This window comes from Haliaeetus albicilla, chromosome 12, assembly GCF_947461875.1.
Source record: "Haliaeetus albicilla chromosome 12, bHalAlb1.1, whole genome shotgun sequence".
NCBI classification, from domain to species: domain Eukaryota; kingdom Metazoa; phylum Chordata; class Aves; order Accipitriformes; family Accipitridae; genus Haliaeetus; species Haliaeetus albicilla.
Window position 1 is genome coordinate 9,953,889 of NC_091494.1, and position 21,887 is coordinate 9,975,775.

General features: G+C 37.9%; 1 protein-coding gene across 2 annotated transcripts in view; it reads left to right on the plus strand.

Annotated features, from left to right (window-relative positions):
• RORA (RAR related orphan receptor A) overlaps nt 1–21,887 on the plus strand; it is a 379,463-nt gene that overhangs the window by 211,939 nt on the left and 145,637 nt on the right. The window lies entirely within an intron of this gene.

Here is a 21,887-nt window from a genome sequence, read left to right on the forward strand (position 1 = left end):
TCAGTATTTGCATGCATTGCTTTGGCTTCTTTATGCCTTAGTGATTTTCAGATAAAATCCAAATCTCCACTCCATTTACTTATTCATTTATTTAAAATATTTACCACTTGAAAGAAACACTGTAAATTCCCTTCCTGTTTTCAACAGAGTTGAAATACTCAGGAAGCTGAAAGATTGTATTGGTTTCAAAACTCACGCTGTTGCTCTCTCCCCTTCAAATGTCATAATTTAGTGTTGTCCATCTATTAGATCCTTTAGAGACATGCACATTGCTGTTAGCTTCTTACATGCATGCAGCTGAAGACAAACAGCTTACTACTGGTTCCAAATTTTGGGTATGCTTTCTCAAATTCCTTCATGCTCTCAGATACACAGAAGTATAGCAAGAACAGTATTAATTATTGTCCTAACTATGAATTAAATAATTTGCAGAATTAGCAACACCTGCATGCTAATCTAGAGTGATCTTTATGCTGGATCCTATCAAGTTGCTCCATTCCCTTTTTCACTATATTGAGAGGTACTCAGTTCTTTGTGGAGTTACATTTTACTCAGTACTGTTTTCTTTATGATTCATTCTGTCCTGTACAAGGTCTTCAGTGCATCTAGGAAGACATCCAGTTGTTCAGAACTGGTTTTGTCATCTGACCTAAGAGATCTAACCTATATCCTTAAAGCTACTGTGTGACTTCTTTTGTTTTCAGTGTTTCCTTACCAGGAGATAAAAATTAGCCTCCTTTCTCTATAGTAATCTGTATTTGCTGCCTTTTGCTACTGTAATGCCCCAGGCTCAATTTTCAGGTATATATTTTTTACGTATTTATTCCTTTTCATACAGCTGTCCAGACTTTAAACTGGCACAAGTTAGGAGTTACTAGGGCCTCAGTTAGTTTGGAATTTTGAAAAGATATCCAGAAATACAGAAGCTCATCTTTTTTGGACTGGAATTCTCTATCGAGAACAGTCTCTTACAGATTCTCCAGACTTCTCTTTATCTAGAATTAGACAAAACAAACAAACAAACAAACAAACACTAAAAAAAAAAACCCGCAACCAACCAACACGCCCCTCCACCCCAAAAGAAGGTAACTGGTCTTCACAGTACCTGTTACTGGTTTTGGTCAAAAGAGATGTGAAGTAAAATAAGTTACCTCTTTTACTTCAGCTTTAAAGGTCAGATTTAATCATGGGCTGAGGTTAAAATTTGAGGGTTTTTTACTTAAAATTAAGATAGCTCCTACAATGATTTGTGGGATTTGCAGCTAAGATCACTGTTAAATAAAATCACGATATTGAAGGTTTTGACCACCACCTAATTGGCAGAAAAAAAATATCTCTCCTGCAATTAAATTAGTTGCTATATTTTTTTTAATTTTGTTGCCTAGCAGTATCCATACCTTTCCTGAATTAAAAAGATGGAATATTTTGTCCTGATATGAAATTGTATTTATTTTTGTAGCTTCCAAAACAATAGTATAGTGTACCAAGAGTATAGTGGACCAAGCTGTTGTCAGTGTTTTGCAAAGATATTTATAAAGCTCCTATGTCCAGAAAAATATTTTAATTTTTAGACTTGTTCATCCTTTTGCTTCAATAGAAGAATCTCAAATCTTGCCCTTACTTTGCAAAGTCTGAATAAGGCCCAACAGAAGTAATTTGTGTACAAGAAACAGATTGTGATATGCTGAATTTTTGAGGTACTGATTTTCCTTCCCCTTGTCTACCCCTTCTCTTCTTACAGCTACTTAAATAGAAACCCAGATTAGTAGTGACAGAATTTTGTTACACTGCAAACTATCTGTGGTATGAAATAAATTACTTACCTTAAATCTAGTGTTTAGGTGGCACTACCAAAATGCCTACCACCTGAGACAGTTTTGGGAAGAGAGTGAGGATTAATTTAATTCTCATTTTTGTTATTTTTTAACTGTTCTGGTGTCAAGGATTCATAGGGCCAGATCTCAAACTGGAATAAATTAATAGGATTCTGCTTGCAGCAGTTCACTTGTACTAGCTCAGGACCTGACTTTGTCCCATAACAGAATTGGAGGGTGTGTCTGCACAAAATAGTGTTTAGTGGGGTCATCTGAGAGGTGTTTGGTCATTTGTTATGTGGTGCTATCCTTCTTGAAGTGATTGGTATGCTGTAGCAAAAAAACTAGAATAGAAATAAGTAGAAATAAAGCTATCGTTTAATTTCATTTATTCTGTCATGTTAGAGACTGTAGGTGAAAGACTTCCTTTTTGCCATTCAAGGCTTCCATCAGCGGTGTAGATGTCAGTGACTTGGTCTTGCAACAATCCTTTAATTCATATACGCCTGCTCATTAAGTTTAGTTGAGGAATGCAGATAATAGTGCTCAGTATCATTTGTCTTTAGACTACAGCCTAAAGTGCATATGCAAGTGGCTGAGATTAATTCACTTCACTGCTTTCTCTAATTGTGTAGATTCAAACTACGCAATGGGAAAACCCTGGGAAAAAAAGAGAAACAAACTTCTACAAAATCTACAGTCCATTAGAAGATTAGAAAGCCTGTTTTTGTAATATTCGGAACCATAATGCCTTTGAAATGTGGGTTCCTGCTTCTTTTTGCCTTTGTGCACTCGCCTCCCAGCTCTGGGGAGGCGTTCAGCTCAGCGGGTTATATAACTGTGACTTGACACCGCAGCCAAGTTACCAGTAGCTCTGGAGTTCAGCTTACTGAACTGTAGCGAAGTGTGAATTCTCCTTAGTAAACTTGGCAGTGGTGCTAACTGCCTGAAGAAGCACACTTAGAGGATAAATGGATGACTTAGTGTTACAGAGCAGCTGTACTTAATGCACTAAGCTGTCGGTTACTGATTTCATGCCGTTTGAGTATTGGTAAACGTGCTGAGCAGGGTATAGAACCTGATCAGTAAAATTAATAGCTCTGTTTTGCAAAACTGCACTTCAGCCTTGCCACATGAACGTGGAGCTACTGTACTCAGTATTCACCTCGTGGAAGCAGCAGTCTCTTCCAACAATGAAATAGTCAACAGCATGTGGCCACACAGTGATTGGATTGCAGACTGAGTTTTTGTTCTGTTTTACTTCTTCTTCCAAAGCCTTAAACCTTAAACTCCAGAGTTGTTTAGTTCAACCTCATTCAGCTGAACTGCTCTAAATGGAAGTGATTTGCACAGGCACGATTGTGGCACATGCGTATGTGCATGGCTAAATCTGAAGTAAATGTTAATAATGGTATATTTTTGTAGATATTTGGTGAGTAGTTAGTATTTGCTAATATTTGAAAAGCTTGTTTTGAAAATCAGGGCTGTGACTGGTACAAGAAAGGATTATACCAATTTTCATAGGCATCCCTAGAAAAGACCCTTAATTTCACTGTACCTTGCTTTGCCTATCTAGAACATTATGACTTATTTTTCTGTACAATATTTGTAGTAAAATACATATGTGGAAACTGCCTTTTTAGAACTATAGGTAACCTAAATATTAGGCTTCATCAACTTTATCAAGCCAGTCTAAATAGAAAACACTTCAGTTTACAGGAAAAACTGCTTAAAAGAAAAAATCAGCAGATATGGGAAAGGTAAGTAGGTCTGTGTTTCAGTAGTTCAGCGTTCCTTTAATGGTCAGTCATAACCCAGAGGGTCACAGGAAGTTCAGAAGAGACCGTGAAGTTTGTAATAGCCAGGGTTCGGCTAACTACATTTCATTTCCAGCAGTGGCTCAGCTCCTCCGCTATTCACATAGGCCCTTGATAAACATAGCCTGCATAGCTTGGTTTCACTCCAGGCTCGTGCAGAAAGTGTCAGTCACCATGAGCAGCCAGAAGTAGCTCTGTAGTCCACATGGAAGTGCTCACAGCAAGCCATTTCAGGTGGGCGCAGACCAATGGGCCCAAAAAGGGCCGTCTTTACAAAAAACTCAAAGTGCCACATTAGTCTGTGTCTGAAAGTTCTCCAACCCATTGCCATGGAGAGGGAACTTCCTGCATTTTGTATGGATTTAAATATCTATCTCCATATAGTACTAAATACAGTAAGTGGGGAGAGCAAAACTAAAGGCTTTGCTCATTGTAATGCAGCTCCCCTACCCCTGTCATACATTTATTGAAATTAGAGATGGGGTAAGTGACAGCACTTGACAGCAGTGCAAAATCAAATATGTATGTGAGTTTACATCTCAGTGTGAGTAATCATTTGTGTATCTAACAATTACATGTGAAAATTCTGGTACTAGATCAGCATTCTTTTTGTGTAGTTTCTTTTGCCATTTTCTGTAAAGATATGCTAAATGAAATCCAGAAAAATTGTTGTTGACATATGTCTGTCACAAATATTCCTTACACATTTTCCTAATGCTTTTTAATAGTTAATTTAGTTCACATGCACAAAATTATTGTGTTAGATACAGAACAGTGCAAAATCAGATCAGTTTTGCAGTGAAAGATGGCTTAGGGAATTTGTGTGAGATTTCTCACTTGAGCCACTTATGAAGTCTTCCCGCAAAATTATTTCCTATCATCAGGAAATGCCAATTTACTAAAGCCAAAGCTTTTTGTGTAATCAGGTGTACCACTTTGTGCAGAGAGGCAATTTCCAGTCAAGACTTTAGAGCCAGACCCCTGACTTGCTACTAAGGAAGATTCAGAACAGAACTGGAACTTCAGTCTTTCATATCCCTGATGAGTAGATACGGGCTAGGTATGTCCTAGTGGCTCTTTAGCTGAAGCTCGTTTACTTAGCAGAAATAATTAGTGACTCAAAACACTAGGAAACATATGCTCTGACTCTGCCTTAACAAGCAGCGAGTGATCTGATAGGATCCTAATACTGCAAGCTGCAAAGTATCCTATTGTCCTTTTAATTTCACCTGGGGATAAGGCTTCTTAGAACACCAAGGAGGCACAAGAAGTTGCAGGATAAGATACAGATTCTGAAAATATGTGTTCAGTTAGGATAAATGCCCAAGTATTTGGGTGGTAGTCTGAAATTGGGTCTGCAAGCCAAAACTATAAAACTTAAAAGCACGAGCTTTATTGTCAGATTTCCAGTACCACCTTCTTTGATTCACACTAAGATGTTGTAAATAAGCTGCTGTATGGCCTTCTTTTGTTCTCCAGCTTGAAGCGTAGTCAAATTCCAGAAATGCAAAGGCAGGCAACATGAGGGGTCCAGTTTCAATAACACAGATGGGGCTTTTTTTTTGGTTGGTTGTCACTCTCAGCTGAAGATACAGCTTAGAGTTTATGCAGAAAGAATCCAACCTATTTTTCATTTATACAAGCTTGTAGTCATTTCTATATTTTTCATAGGATTGCCAGCTGTGAGAACACATCACTTTCAGCAGTCCCAAAACAATGATGTGTATGTCTGTAACCATACTGGGTCTGTGTGTATCTCAAAACCGTGGTATTCTGCAATGCTAACTTAGGACCGAGGAGATTTCTTTAAAGATGACAACAAACAGGAAAAACACTCCTTGCTTGGTTTGCTCAAGTGAAATAAAGGATTTACCTAAGACTTGGCACGTTTAAACTGTGTAGCAGAGTTTGGCGCAGAGATCCATCAGCTAGCCCTGACTGATCTAACTCTAGAACCAGAAGCTATGTATTTTCATCAGCATGACCCTACAAACCAGCTAATTGGATGACCTCAGAAACAGATTATCAGCCTGGCTGCAACTATTTATTTTGTGACTGAGCTAGTATTTCTGCAGGCCTCTGTTCTATCAAAATGTACAGGCAAGAGGATGCTGTGAAGGCTTTTTCTGCACCATGGTCCAGTTGAGTCTATTCTTATATGTCTTATCAAAGCAATAGATAGGCTGATCTCAGATGGTGTTGAGGATTTAATGAGTTTAATAAGTGGAATAAGCTTGTTAACATGTTGATGATGTACTTTGAGCGACTCCACCTTCTTTAGGAAATGTGTGCCATCATTTCAAGGGTAGCTGAGGTTCTGTTTTGTCCATTTTGGAAGAAATTTTTTATCACTTTCCTCCACATGAATTGCCCACTTCAATCTTCTGAACAGCTTGTGGATTAACTGTGTCAACCAGCAAGTTTTGTAATTTGCCAGACTGATTTTTTTTTTTTTTTTAATGTCCATTCTGTCGTCCTTTTTATTGCCAGCATTTGTGGTAAACAGCAAAATTTACTATTTGTTTCTCACAAGAGCTAAAGACAAGCTAAACGAAGCTGTGGCTCATGGGCTGTTTTCTAGACAAGAAATGGATCTTGACATTTTTTAAGTTTATATACACCATCAGGTGAGCTTTTGATCCCCTTTTACCACTTTGAAGCAAGACATTTATAATGAAATAAGCTAAAACATACTATGCTACTGGATGACATGACTGATGTGGTTGGCATGACAGGTAATCACTCCACTGAAATGTTGAAGATGGCTTTTAAATTAATGAAACTGACATGGTATGAAGGTTGCAGCCTGCATATTCTCTGGAACTCTCCGGTATCCTACATTCTTCCAGCTTCTTTCACGTCCCTATAACTCTAGGGGTAGCAAAATTTGGAAATTATGTACATTGCACATTTCTTGTGAATTCTGTGGGGCAGAGTTCCATGTCAGAAGGATTAGAATATACTTTTTGTCTTTTTTTCTTTTCTTTTTCTTTTCTTTTTCTTTTTTTGTAGTTTCCATCTCTGCTAGCTAATTCTGATATCAGTTCTAGAAAACAGCAAGATGCAAATGCTTGTCTGCAGCTAGATGACTGTCTACTACCAGATTTGCTAAGTTAGATCCAATTTTGCAATGTCACAAATCTATTTTTTAATTAGTACTTGGACAAATTTGTCAATGCAGATTAAAAGAAGCATTGTTTGAATGAAGTTTGTTATATCCAGTTATATCCTTTCCAACTAATAAAGGACAAAGAGATGAGGTGACTTTTCTTTGTGTTTGGGAAAGTGTAGCTTTTCTGGGTGCATTTTGAAAAGGCTTTCCTGGAAGAGAAAACAAACCAACCAACCCTCCCCAAAACAAAACCAAAACCACCCATGAAGAATAATCCTGTCTGTTACAGAAACTTTGAGACATGCCTAAGTTAACAAGCCAGTATTAGTCAAGCTGGAAAATAGATTTAAAAAAAAAAAAAAATCCTTGAGAAATCTGAATTGATCTTTGGATTACATTTGTTCCCACAAAATGCACTCCATATCGAAGGAACAAACTCCTGTGATATCCATCAATATAGCTTTGCAGTGCAATATGCATGTTTGTGTTAGGCACCCCTTGCTGCAGGCTATACTTGAGCTCTGTGTCAATAGTCTCCACAACAGCAGCTTGTATTGACTCTTGGATTAATTTTAAGTCACTTCCTATTTCTGAGCTCAAATTCAACAAAGTCTAAGAGTGACGTGATACTCCACGTGTGCTTTTGTTAGATTGTGTTAAACTGTAATACTTTTAAAGCCATATTAATAGAATGTAAGCATTGCCAGATAGGGATTTGTGGTATATTTCTGTATTTTGTGCACATGAGATTGCAGTTTGAGTTCTGCTCCTCCAAACTATTTTAAAAGAATACACAGAGAGATAAGCCTCCGGAATTTGCACCCTGCTTGTTTTCCCTTTATTTCTAGGGAAGTGTCTGTGTGCCCAGCAAAGGACAGTAGTGTTTACAAAAGGGTTGTTAACCCTTGCCAGCTTGAGTAGCAATGCACACAGTTGCTGAGTTTCTGTTTTACACAGATTGTGCTGCGTGGGGGTTGTGGATTTTGGTGATCGCTACTTGTTTTCCAGAGTGGATTAAAACCACTTCTCTATATAATGCTCATTGTATATTGCAAGTTTTAGCCTCTAGCTGAACCTAAGAGAACTAAGAGCATTTATTAAACAAATATGTCCGAAATTGCAATAAGCTTTATGGGGGGGCTGAAGCTTGTTGACATTAGTGGACTTGGAAAATGAGTGCACCTGCATGAGGTCAAATTAGCTCCAAATGTAATTTTTTTTTTAATTTATTAAAACTCTGTGTTCAAGCTAAGTATTTCTTTTCAGAAAAACTGAGCCAATTTCTCTTTAATTCAGGTGAAACAAGACATAACTTTTAAAATCCACATTCCAATGCAAAAAAATTGAACTCAGCAAAGGCACAAGAATTAGTTATAAAATTAAATTTCATTTTTCATGTCTGTGTTGCCACAGTGAATAAGGTTTGAAAGGGTAGGGAATAGTGCTCAATTCACTGAAGTGTGACAATTCTTCCATGTCAGTGATTTCAAGCCTAAAGGGGGTGACATCCTGTAAGCACATTCATCCATTTGTGTTTATTAAATTAAAGCCTACGCGAATTTGCAACAACAGACTGTTCATTAACAGGAAGAGAGACTATTGCTTTCCTCTTGGGACTGTTTTGGCTTTGATCCATTGATCCATTCTTGCATTGACATAAATATTAGGATTTTGTTTGTATTTGTTTTGTTTTCTTCCTGTGAAAGATGAGATGATAAACAGCAGAAAATTATTTTGTGCTGGTCACGGTCATATCTACCATACACCATAACTAGCAAAATTAGTTATGAAGTATAATAAAATAAATAGCACACAGTGCACTACCCTGAGAGAAAAAAGAATCCTGATTTTTTTTCTTGGATATCTCCACTAGAATTGTGCAATAGTTTGCTTGATATACAGGTGTTGGGGGGAAGGGAGAAAAAAGTAAACACTAACAAGGCAATGTTATGTGATGTATTGTTTAGCACAAATATTTCAACAGCACCCAAAGATTCCCAGGCAAAAGCAGTATCTTTATTATGCAGCGCCCTGAACAAGGACATGAAAGTAACAGCTGCACCTCAAAGGGTGTACTATGAAGCTAAATGTCAGACAAAGGGAAAGAGTAAATTTAAGTTGCAGTTATTCGAAAGCTCCCCAGTTCCCTTCTACCTCTTTTAACAGTAATGCATATTTCAAATAATTGGGAAATATCTGTGTTACCAAGTCATTAACTGTCCCTGTACAACAGGGCAGAGGGTTACAGGAAAAGGGTTATATTCCTTCTGACTAGTTGATGAAGTTCCTGAGAAAGGGTAGAAAGGAGAAAGCATTCAGAGGTTTTTGAAAGAAGCTGCAAACAGTTATGCAGAACAGGATAATAGGTGTAGGGGTCCCAAAGACTGGATACTTTAGTTCAGCAGAGAATACAATATAGGTGAAAGATGAGGTATAATTTGAGGGATATAAAAACAATTGCTCCAGTTCTTCAGGGTGAAAAAATTGTTTGAGCATAGTGGAAGTAAGAGAGAGAGAGCAAAGATTCGTTTTGGAATATTAAATTTTGTAGTGAGAATAAAAAAATGAATCCAAAGGAGGGAGAGGAATGAAGTGACAGAGCAATCATGCACAAGGGGATTTTTTTAGGGCGTTGGAAGTATCACCTGGAACTGGCTCACACTGAAGAGCAGGTGTGGTATTCTGCATGGGAGGGTCAGATAGAAATCAGTATTTTGCTAAGGTAAAAAATGGATACAGCAGGGATACAACATGGTAATGGGCTGATTATAGAAGTTGAAGCTGCAGAGAATGAGTGTGTGGGATTATATGACAGTATAGCCAGCAATGAGTCAGAGGAGCAGGCAGAGCCAACAGGTAACAAAAGCCACATGAAAAGGAGGGTGCGTCAAGCTATAGAAAGCATAGTTTGGTCAAGTTAATGGGGCTTCCTGGCTGTGGTTAGTATTAGAGGACCTCCTGGGTAGTTTAATGTAAATTGAAAAAAACGCCAGAAGCCCATCAACATCAGTAAACATTTCTGTTAGCACTGAAACTAGTGTATCTAAAATGGGTAATAAAAAAAATTTTTAAAGACTAAGATAATTAGGCATAACATTGAGAATTCAGTCTGGGTGAACTGAACTGAATACTCCCAAACCAAGTATTAACCTGTCTTTTCCTAGCTCCTCTTTTCATAAATACAGGTAAGAGTATATTTCAGTTTTAAATCTGAATTTTTGTACCTTCTAGTGTAAACTCGTATTGAACTAAGATATGTGCTGGAGAAGAACGGTTTGAGGTACAGTAAGGTTTGTCAGATTATGCCTACCCATCCTTTCTTGGTTTTGGCATTAAATAGAAGTTTAAGTATTGAAGCGGTTTGAAAAACATCATTCTGCTATGAAAAAAAGGAAAATAAACAGAAAATTGTATTGATCCAAGATGCCTCTTAATTATAACTGTTATTTATGCTGCTCAAATATAGCTGTTCCCAAATGTGAAGTTGGGAGCCTGAAATATGTAACAACTGTAGTTTTGTAAGATTGTCTTTCATACTGTTTTTCTCAAGTTTTCTGGATTCCCCCCAGCCCCGTTATGTAAGGAGTAGTCACAAGTGGTGCTCACTATATGCTGGGATTCAACCTCAGGTGTACACAAGGTCTGAATCACTCTCTGGAGGTCCCTGTATCTCTTCATTGGTTGTAGAGGCAGCTAAGGTTGACTGATGCAAGCTTGAAATGGCTGACACCCTGTAGGGGTGGGGTGCCTGTGTCTCTCCTGTGAGCTATGCAGGGAGCTAAGGAAATGTTTTCGTGGGAGTACCTTGATTAGGTGCCTGGTGTTTGGGGGAGAATGCATGTCTAAATCTGGGTGATGTCTCTTCTATTATATGAGTGAAATCTAATGTATTCTGGCAGTACTGTGTTTGTGCAGCCTTTTTTGCTCTTGACTACTAGGCTAAAGCCCAGTTAGGTCAGCAGGCTCTGCAGTGAGCAAGAGGACAGCACAAAGTCCATCCAGAGATCTGCAAGCTGTTGATTGAGATGGAAGTTCATATGCTGAGACCTGGGAATTTCCAGGTGAGGAAATGAGTTGTAGCAGGCTTTTCAGCCTAAATAAAAGGTAGCAAAAGCCTTGCACATGGCTTGTGACGATGAGCTGATGGTGAAGCTTGCCTTTTTGCTTCGTAAGAAAATTATGTAACTTAACCTATTACAAAGAAATTCTGGGAGTTAGTAAAAGGGAGCACCTTCAATATACAAAGGCTGTGCCCCAAACGGGAAGCTAATGGCAATCACAGGAACAAGTGGCTGGTCTCAGATTTGAAATTCTTAAGGCCTTGAGCTTCACCTGTCAGCTATCAGCCTTTTTCCCAACCAGCCTTGCTGAGTTACTTGTCCTCAGTTTTGTAACATGTCTGCACTAGGTACAGAACAGCTGAATCGCTCTAAGGAAACCAGGAGCACTTCTTTGTCGTTTAGTGACCTCTCTTTCACAATGCTAGCCTGAAAAGTCAGGGAGCTAGACATCCTAACTTTATTCTTCTTTAGTATTCATGTAACTCCCTCTCTGGTTTAAAAAGAGGAGAGGGAAAAAAAAGAGAGAGAAAAAGACTTTTCCTTTGAGGTGGTGATGATGTGCATCCCACAGTTATCTCATTCTTCTGAGGTGAGCTTGGCTTTCCAGTACCATTATTAGGTAATTGTTTTGAAAGTGATACATCTTTGGGCATGGGCTATATTGCTGTTTGTTAAACCCTATAGTTATTTGGGTTTTTGGCTCCTCTGTAATTGAGTTTCTTTTTTCTTAATTATAAATGTTAGTGCTAGTTTACATGATGACTATTTACAAGCTGTAGTAAGAATACCTTTCTTCATGGATGTTTTTCTAATGCATTGAATTTGCATGATTAGCAATGACTTTATTTTTGCAATCTATACGTCAAATAAAATAAGCATAATGATTTTGCAGTCATCTTGTATTACTAACTCACAAAGCAGTGTCAAAAGTAAAGTGTAAAAATTAGGCTTTTTTAATAACTTCCTTAAACGTTCATAATAAATGGAGAGTTTAGGTTATCAGAGCTAAGGAAGTTAGATTTCACTGTTCTTACTGGCTTTCTTCAAAGTGTTAAAGAGGTTGGTTCAGCTGTTAAAGGTCCTTTTTATAAAATGGGATTGTGGTTCACATTCCAGACCTCCCCTAAAGCTTCAGCAAGGCTTGGATATGGGATTTTAGATTTAAGCGTATTCATAAAACGTAGTTTCACATGAAAAGAGGAGAACTATGTGGGTTAAAGACAGAAGTGTGGAAACCTCGGGTGTTTAAGGACACACAACAAGGAACTCTAGTATAAATGAGTCAGTTTAGGTATTAGTGATCTCTGAGAAAAGAAAAGCAGATTTTTTTTTACAGGTCAGAAAAGCTTTTGGGGACCCTTTCAACCTGGTGCCCTACAGTAGCTTTTGATGTGGGTCAGGTATGAATGTTTATTCTCTGGGAAAGAACTGACATACTAAAATGGGGAAAGGAGGAAAGAGAATATGCAACAAAAATACCATTTAAATTTATCTCCCCCCCCCCCCCTTTCTTTCCAAGATGGGCTGAGGCTTTGCAGTTACCACTTAGAAACAATAACATGCAACCTGGAAAAAATGAGGTTCATTCTAAATGTGTTTGTGTTGGTGTTAGATAGCTGACTGTTTTTATCCCAGTGCCTGTAGTAAGGCACACTTCTACTCAGTCAAACCATGAAAACAAAATTGATGCTGTGTCAGCATCTTGGCTGCAAATAACACTCAAAACAGATTATAGGACATGCTAGGAATACAAAATAAGGTTAGAAATAATGCTTCAGCTGTGAGTTCTTCAGGCTGTGGAAATAATAGAGCATAATTTAGTAGAAGAGGAACTAGGGAGTCAGCATACACAGGAAAAAATGAAAGGAGCAAGAAAAATGAAGGGAAATGGAAATAGATGTAGGGGAAGTTTGGCAAGTCCTGTCAGTGGTAAATTATTACATTGACTATATGGAAGGACCAGAAGGGATTTAAAGAAGAGCTAGAAGTTGTTCTCAAATAAAGAGGGCAGTGACTGATCTTTGAGAGAGCTGCACTGAAAGTCCTGAAGAAGATATGAAAATATACGTAGAATCTGAGTATATTTGTTAGCAACTTACAAATGAGCCCAGAATAGTGCAGGCAAGTGCTACAAACTATTTACAAACTGTCCCTCCCTTTTGTGTGTGGTTTGAGAGAAGAGAGGCCTGCAGTCCCTCATGAAATCACATATTCTTTTTCAGCAAAGATCTGTTGTCAGTCTTGAGTTATCATTACCCATAAAATTACTTAGTAATGCTAAAAAATTAACTTTGAATGCTTATTTAATTAAATTATGCTTGTTTTCTTAGTTTATTTGATATATTAAAGATACTTTCTTCAATGCGACCCTCCTCACTACTGTGGGAGGCTATATGGTGAAGTAGCACAGCACTGTATACACTGTGTAAGTGCTAGCTTTCCAGATGTCACAGACCTCATTTCTACATATTAGGTGAGATTTGAACACATCATTTCAGACAACCTTTTGCTTCCTAAAGGTGCTGTAAAAGTATGCAGCACAGCATAGGAACTCAGAACTACTCATCATTCACAATGAAGCACAGTTTAGGTTTTCTGTGGCTATTCTCTCTGCACTCCTCTGCTCAGTGTACAAATGTCTTCTTTTGTGAACTGAAAGCAGCAAGCTCAGTGAGGTGGATAAGCACATATTTGACTTTATGCCACTTGTTGAAATGCCATAATGAAGAGTGAAGCTGAAAACATGAAGTGGAACAGAATAATGACAACTCTAACTACTGCTTTGAAAAACTGTTACTGGAAGTCTGGGTGCTTAGTGTCTTTCTTCACCCTCATTTCTGAGCTTTTCTACTGTATTTTTCACCACAACGAAAACAACTATGCCAGCATCTTTCCTCTGTTTAGAGCAGTGTGGGATATGATTTTTTTTAACAACAGATTGTTGCTTCTTCTTAAAGCAAATGTAAGTTGAACTACATTTTCAAGAAGCTTTAAAGATGAGGCATTGTACCCAAAGCCCTACCCTTCTTCATTACAGGTTTCCTGTCTGAGGAGCATTTAGCACTTCAGTTCTAGTCCTGCCGATAGTGAAATAGAGAAGACAACAAATTGAAGGAGAGCTGTAAACTCAGCTTTCCAACAATGCAGTCTCTCCGCAACCATCATGTTAAGTTTAGAATACCTAAAATCAGAAGAAGCCTGGTGGGAGCGCTGACATTTCTGAATAGGGTTCAGTCTGTGAGGAGCAGAGTCTTGCAGTCTATTAAACAACGTGTTACAATAGTCAAGTCTAGATATCACGAAGGGAGGGATTAATGTACACACATGCACACAGCAATCTTTGATGCTTTCAAATGCTCCTTGTCATCTGAAAACCAGTCAGCAGTCATTGCCTACATATTTCACAGCAGTCTACCTATCTGGGCATTTCAGTATGACAGTAGGAAGCCTTTTGAAATGATTGTGAGACATCTCAGTGTAGCTTGTGTTCAAAGTTCTATCTATGATTTGGGGTTTGTTTATGTGGGCATATATATACACGTACATATATCTACAGACACTGAGCTGATCAAGCCAAAGCTAGCTAATTTAGGATCAAATTTTGAACTTTTATGTCACAAGTAAATAATGTAGCCAAAACCTTTGTAGTAGTTTGTATAATAATAATACTCGCTCGCAATAACTGCATAATAGAGGAGTTAATACATTCATAGGTAGTAACAGCGACAAAACTACAACTTTTTCAAATGCAAAAAAAGTCCGATCGTGTAACTGCTCTCCAGCTTTTTCTTTTTTTTTTTTCTTTCAAAGGGAGTTTGATTAATTTTCCAGATGCAGATAATTTTGGGGTAGAAAAAATTTAAATTTGGATTGCCTACCCAGCATCTATCACTAGCAGGAGGAATTGTGATCTAATTCTGATTGATTTTTATCTTTATTCTTTAGTACAGAGTAGGAAATAGAGAATACATGAGCCTAAGGTAAACACTAACCAAAATATCACTGCAAAATAATTGGGCTTATAAACTTCGTCTTGCAGTTGTTCAAACAAGGGGTAAAGTGAAAGGTAAAGTACATCTAATTTCATCCTCATTCTATTCTTGCCCGTTAAGAAGCATTCACCCCTTTTGCTGCAGCAGTGGTGCAGAAAGTTTTAAAGCATGCCTGCCCAAATTAAGTTAATTATTATTCTTTTGTACTTTTTTCTGAGCATTAAATTTGTTCAAATATGAAGGAATAAGAAAATGCCCATTAAAATCAGTAAGGTTTTCCTTATATGTAAGGCAAACATGCATTGGTCCTTAAATGAAATTTGACACTGATGCAAATCCATCTGTGTAATGATTAACTGACAATTCTACTACCTATTTAATTGGCATATAGCTGGAAAATCTTTAAATGCATGCAGCAAGAAAAATCTTTCTTGATCCTCTTTCTTGATGGCTTTGATCCTATGGCAGAGGAGACCCTGTCTGTATCTTTGCATGTAACCTACTGATACCATGAGTACAATACAAGCTGTCATCTTGTGGTTCTGACAGTTCACTGTATTACCACTATTCCATTAGTAAAATATAAAATTGTAAGCATAAAATGTAAATTGTTAAAGTATAAGAATATAAAATGTAAAATATCCTGGTTTAAAGACCATCAAATAGAAAAAAATAGGAGATACAATAGCAATAAGAAAAGGAGAAAGTGTAACAAACAGTGATGCTGGCAAATACAGTGTGATTGGAAGTCAAGAGGTGGTTCATTTCAGAGAATGAGCAACTGCAGAGCTGTGTTGAGTGAATGACTCTCCCTGTATGCAGTATAAGTAAATGAATTAATAATCAAGGGAAAATCTTTTAAAAATATGTTTCAGATGATAGCTTTAAGTGAGTTTGATCTCTTTTAGCCAGTGAAGTCTAGTCTCTAATTAGGTTTCTATTCTTACAGTGATGGGTATGAAGTATTTTCCGAATCTATTTGACCTTCTCAGCCTGGGGAGCAAAATTATTTCCGTACTCCTTAATTTCACAGGAGTTTTGCATCTGTTGCCACAGAGAACTCTCACAAACAGGGAAGAAAGTTTAAATGGTTGAGAGACCTGCTTAACTCTGTGCACTAGGCGCGGGCTTTATTACCGCTTGTTTGCCTGTGGAGTTCTTCTCCACCCTGTACATCTGTTTCAGTATGCGTGTTATCTCTTTGAGTTGGGCTTGGTGGTTACTCACAGGGAGCCTGTGCACTTGCATCTATCTTCTGCATTTCTTAATTTCTTTTGGAAATACTCTATTCTCTCACCTTATTAATGTTAAAACAAAAAAAAGAAGGGGATTTTATTGCTAAAGGCAGCAGAATCATGAACTTCTTGGTGGAGTACTGTGTCTTCCCCTGCGAGTGAAAGCTAAATTAGTTCTGAGGTGCTTTCACTCAGTGGAAGCGTAATGAGAGACACCAGCCACCTCTTCATTAATAACATGCCAGTCGCATTGGGAGTGGCGTATAAAGCCTGTTGGGAGAGCAGTACCACCATCAGGAGCAGGTAGGAAGCAAAAAATAGGCTTAAGAGAAAAGAAACACAGGTGGAGATCAGGGCTCTAATGTTACAGGGTGTAAAGTCATTTGTGTCTGATGAGCAAGAGTGACTCAGCCTGGCTGGAAGGGCGAAGTTGGTGCTAACTTACAAATTGCCACTCCTGTAACATTACAACTACTGCTCAAGAAGAATTGGCAACAGTTTAGGACACAGAGTAATTTTTCTAAATGCCTGTTTATTTTTATTACCTGTTCACATTTTATTAAGTATTTTATTTCCTTAATGAAACTGGGATGGTTCTGAGTTCTGCAGCCCAATTCCAGAGGTTTATGTGTGATACTGCTGTATTTGTCAAACATGAGGTGCTGGAAAAACCTGAGCGTGATCTCTGTTTTTATGAGATTCCCATAGTATTTCTGCTTCCTTACTATCCTGAAATCATTCTTACATTGAACTCTTAAGGGTTAAGTTTTACACAGCAGCTAGGTAAGAACACAGATGGTTGGTTCCTGCACTTTCTTCTTTCCACCTCTCCAAACCAGACAAGCAGCAGAGTAAAAATCTCATAGCTACACCTGTAATATTAATATTTAGGTTTGTATGTTAACCACTAAGGAGCTGTGGACATGGCTAAGGTAACCCTGACATTCTGCTGAACTACAGCAAAAAAAAAAAAACCAGAGGACAAAGTGCTCCTGCTTGTACAGGAGCAGGAATAGACTTCGTTTTCTGTTGGTGCTCCTGAAACTGGCATCAGCTCGCAGGAAGTCTCATGGCTACTTAACCAAAGGTCTCACTCCTTTCCATGGGAAGCTAGCTCTAGTTTTCTATCTGATTTTTCTAGTTTTCTGGTTTCTGGGTTTATCTGTTTCCATAGAAAAATGACTGCATTAGACCTTTGAAGGAAAGAGTAAGCTTGATCATTTTACAGATGCAAACTGTGCTATAGAAGATTACCTTTCACTTTTGTTTCTCCATGCCTCCACAGATATTTCTGAATCTGTGTCATCAATCTTCAAACCCTGTGACTGGTCCTAAAATTTTTGGATTTCTAGGTTAGTTGTCCAGTGTTACATACATAGGTTGAAAAAATTGGGTAAATTCAGGAGAGAACTGTTTTTCAGATTCTGTGGTCCAGAAACTCAGACAAAACTGGTTTTGCTCAAAATCAGATGCATCAAAATGGCTATCACCTGTGTGGATATGTATTATTTGTTACAGGGTGTATTTTTCTAAATCATTCTTTGAGTCTCTGAAGGTTTATATACTTAAAACACAAGAAGCAGAGACCACAACTTAATAAAATGTCTGCACATACAGTTAGGCATGGCTGTGTCCTTCAAGAATCAGGTAGTGACAATTCTAATCGGCAAGACAGCATCTTTAATATCATTTTCTGAACTCATTAGACCATGTCTAGCAGAGAGAGAAGAAATAGCTGTGGTTTATAACACTTTAATGTTTTCTTTTGGGGGGACATCATCTTGAGTGAGCTCCTACAGAAATTGCAGACACTAAGGAATGAAGTAGATTTATTATTATAAACAGCAGAAGCATCAGATAAAATGACATTCATTAGATTCATTTGGCTCCTGCTGTCTGAGGAAATAAATATATGGTTCCTTGCACTGGCGAGTACGTGTACATCTTAAAGGATCCGTGTTGCCTGTCTGCTCAGGCAAACCGCAATGTAAGTCAATAGGGATTTGTCTTGAGTGTCTTCAGTGTATGGGAGCAAATCCCATGAATGGGGAAGTTGCTGGCCAGCTAGTTTATAACATAATTCTGCTTCATTTCTATTAAAAATATTGCTAAAATCACAAGTCTAATAAAATAATAGCCTCTTTTTTGGACGTTTTTTATTGTGCACGATCCTTAGCCTTACTGCAGTCAAAAGAAGGTTGAGTAGTATGAAGATTCAGGCATGTAAATAGTTGGTTTATAAAAGCTCTGCCGCTTTCAGTCAGGTATCCAAATTATGCCAATCTCATGTTGCTTTTGGTGCTCTCTGTGATACTTGATAAAACGCTTTCAAATGGTGGAAGTACTGGTATATATTTTATGATTTCTGCATTAGCTTCTTATGACTTAAGAACATGTTAGAGACATAAATTGCGTATTACAGCACAGTGCCCTCAGCTGTCACCTTAAAGTACTATCATCCATCTTAAATACGTAGGAGTCTGAGGCTGGAGTTTCTCCTATGCAGAAATTCAAAACAAGTGAAGCTAGAACTCAGCATTGTCTTCTGCTTATAAATCAGAAAGAGTAAATATAAAATGTTGCAGTGGTTACTACTAAGGAGTTGATCGCTAAATGCAGGCTGGAATGTCTGTAAATAGTTAAAGTCTTGAATGCAAGCCTAATTAAAATATTGCTCAAAGTACCTTGTTGAAATCTCTGGCATTTTAGTTAAGCTCAACCATCCATATGACCCTACAGACTTTTCTGCCATAGAAACTATTCTTCCCCTCTTCCTCCACTCCCTTCCCTCCTCCCTGCCCCCCCGCCCCCCCTAAAAAAGAAAAAAATAGATGGAGGCATGATCTCTGCTTCCCTTTGTGGTATGAAACAATAGGAAGGTTTGAAGTTAGTGACAGAAGTGGTAATGCTCTGGACTGGTAGATCTTTGTCTATTTTTAAAATTGTCTTCATAGCTACTAGAATTAACTCTTCAGTCCTTCAGGCCTTTCTGCCTGCTTTCTTGCTTTCTATCTTCAGCAACTGTTTGTCATAGATTTCATGGCTATTGTCGTAGGTTACACGTATATTCTGGCGTTACATACAAAGAAATGAGTTGTGAAAGCTTCTTATGGCTTGATTGCATCAGTATCAGCCAGCTGTAGCCAATGCTGTGAACCCCAAGTTTTAAAAATCATGAATATTTGGCCCAGAAAAGTTTTTTGATTGAGAGCGCTGGCAGATTAACTGTAGCAGTTTAACCAGAATTGTTCAAGATATTACCACTTCCTGCCATCCACTCTCCAGACAAATGTCACAAACCAGAATTGGTGTTGTCTGATCTGCTGCTGCTCTTTTCAGCCCAAACAAGATAGAGTCTAGTTTTCAGTTTACAGTACTGAACTAAACTGAGAAGTATGGCAGTTTGGGAACTGGTTTACAAGTAGATTAGGTATCCTGCCCAAATTTCCATGATCTTTGCAGGAAGAATGGGACAGTAGCATACAGATATGGAAGTCCCGTTTGAATCCACCTCTGAGTCTGTCAGAGCCCTGAAAAAAACAGGGGTTCGATTTAGGATTTCAAGGCAATTACTAAGTTTAGTCTGTGAACTTAAATGATTTTAATGCTGCTGAGAGTGTTCATGACATATCCATGGGAGTAGCAACTGCTGCAGATTGGGGGCGGGGGCTCCCTTTTGTAGTATTGTGTTAATTGCTAGAGGTAGCATCACGTTTGAGATTAGATTAGACTTTGGTCAAGGGCTTTTGCTAGTAGCATTGATAGTAGCGTGAGGATCAAAAGACTGCAGTGTAATGGCTTCTTGATATTGAAAAAGTAGAAGTGTTTCATTAGCATATGGGAGGAATCTGGTGCACTGTTGAAGGTGAACTTGGAGGAATTACTAAATTCTGCAGATGAAACTGTTCTGTATCAAGAAACTTAATAATTTTATAGAGGATTTTAAACCTGGCTAGTAGGTTTTAGTGCTTTGATTGTAGGGTGCCCAACCAGGGGCAGAGAGTAAATTTACAGAATTTTAAGTGTCTGTCTTTCTGAATTATTAATCATTCGGCACTGGTTAGATATCCAATAGTACAGACGTGAAAAAATAACATGTTCTGCTAAGAAAACCTTGGTGACAGATCAGTCTAGGTAGCATCTTGGCTGTGTTTCAAATGTGAATACTTCATTGACAGCATTGAAGGCTTCATTGACTTAGACAATTTATGAATACTACAATCCCTCCTCTACTCTCCCCCCCATAAAAGTCCATTTCATTTTATGCGGAGAAATTATGTAAGAGAAGTGGTTTCAGGGCAATGTTAAAGATAGAAAAATGCCAAGCAGTCAGAATGGAGGAAACCTAAAGTATGTCTCCTCTTTTTTTTTTTTTTCCTTTTTCACATTATGCTTTGTGCTATTGTTGGTTCTTTTCATGTATCTTGCATATAGAGAGCATTGTAGAATAGTATTTGTGGTGTTAAGGGAGTCAACATTAGGATATCAAAAATTTCTAATGTTTTTTCCATAATGTATGCAATACAAATATCTCTGAGCAGACTGAACATCTAATAAAGGTGACCACAGGTTAGACTTCTGTAATCCAGTAACACGATGGGCAAGTTTCATGATTATATGGTTAAAGGAACAAAGTAATGTGATTCTTATTATGTGTAAATCAGATTAGTACTAACAAGTTGTCTTAGTTATGTAGAAATTACAGACATGGGGAAAGGAAAAGCACAACAAATTACAGTATGTCTGTGCATTCATACTTGCATTTCATCAAAGCATTATAATGTTGATAGAGAAGAAAAACAAACAGGAAGGAGCAGGAAAAGTAGGTTTAGTAGGTTTACCTTATGTTGTGTTTACAACACTTCAGGGAAGAACTGCATAGTACTTGTCTTTGTGTGATCTTCATCATTTTTCACCAGGATTGCTGATAAAATTTTTATATGGACAATTTCTTTTATTTCATATGCTCTAGAAACAAGAAAAAGCCTGTCTTTTTACCTTGGTGAAGAAAGAGACTAAATGCATCAACATATTGTGACACTGCACGCTTGATCAAATATAGTAAGTAGGTGCCATACCAGACAACTTCCAGCCATGCAGAGTAACTTTGAGAGCTGAACGTATGTATGACTGTACCCATACTGGAGAAGGCTGAATTTAGTGACATTGGAAATCTGCATGTTTAACATTGTAAATCTAATATAAAGCATAAATATATGATGGAGTTGTTAATAGAGCACAAGGAAGAAATTAAATAACTAATCATGTTAGGCCTAGATTTACTCGTCATGATAAAATTTGAATGTTTGGGAGTTTAGATAACTTTTTAAAATACTGCCTTTCTCAAAGTGCAGAAGGTGTCATTGTCTCGGTACAACCTGCAACAGTGGCATGCAAATGCACACCACTCCTAGTTATTGTGCTTACCTCAGCTTATGAAGCTCATAAAACACAAAGGATGCTACTATGGCATGTCAAGGTGTAAAACTGAAGCTGTTGTTAAACCAGAAGAAGTTATGTTAATTCACCTCCATTGAAATATTTGGGATGGAAAGTAGATGTCTGCATTGGAAGGATGAAAAGACAAACAGATAGCAAAAGGAGTCATTTGGATATTTCTGTGAAGCTGGACCCAGGCCCAAATTTTATTTATTCAGCAAGCTTTAAGGAGTAGCTGTTCAAGAAGCATCTGTGTTTCCAAAGGAAGGGTAAATATTTTGTGGGTGCCTTGTACATAAAGGGTTAGCAGAGATCATAAACCAGCTGTGCCAGCTGCGCAGCGTGGTAAACCTGGTTAATGGTTGCTTTACTGCGCCAAGCCAACTATCAACAATCAATATAAATCTGCTAGTTACA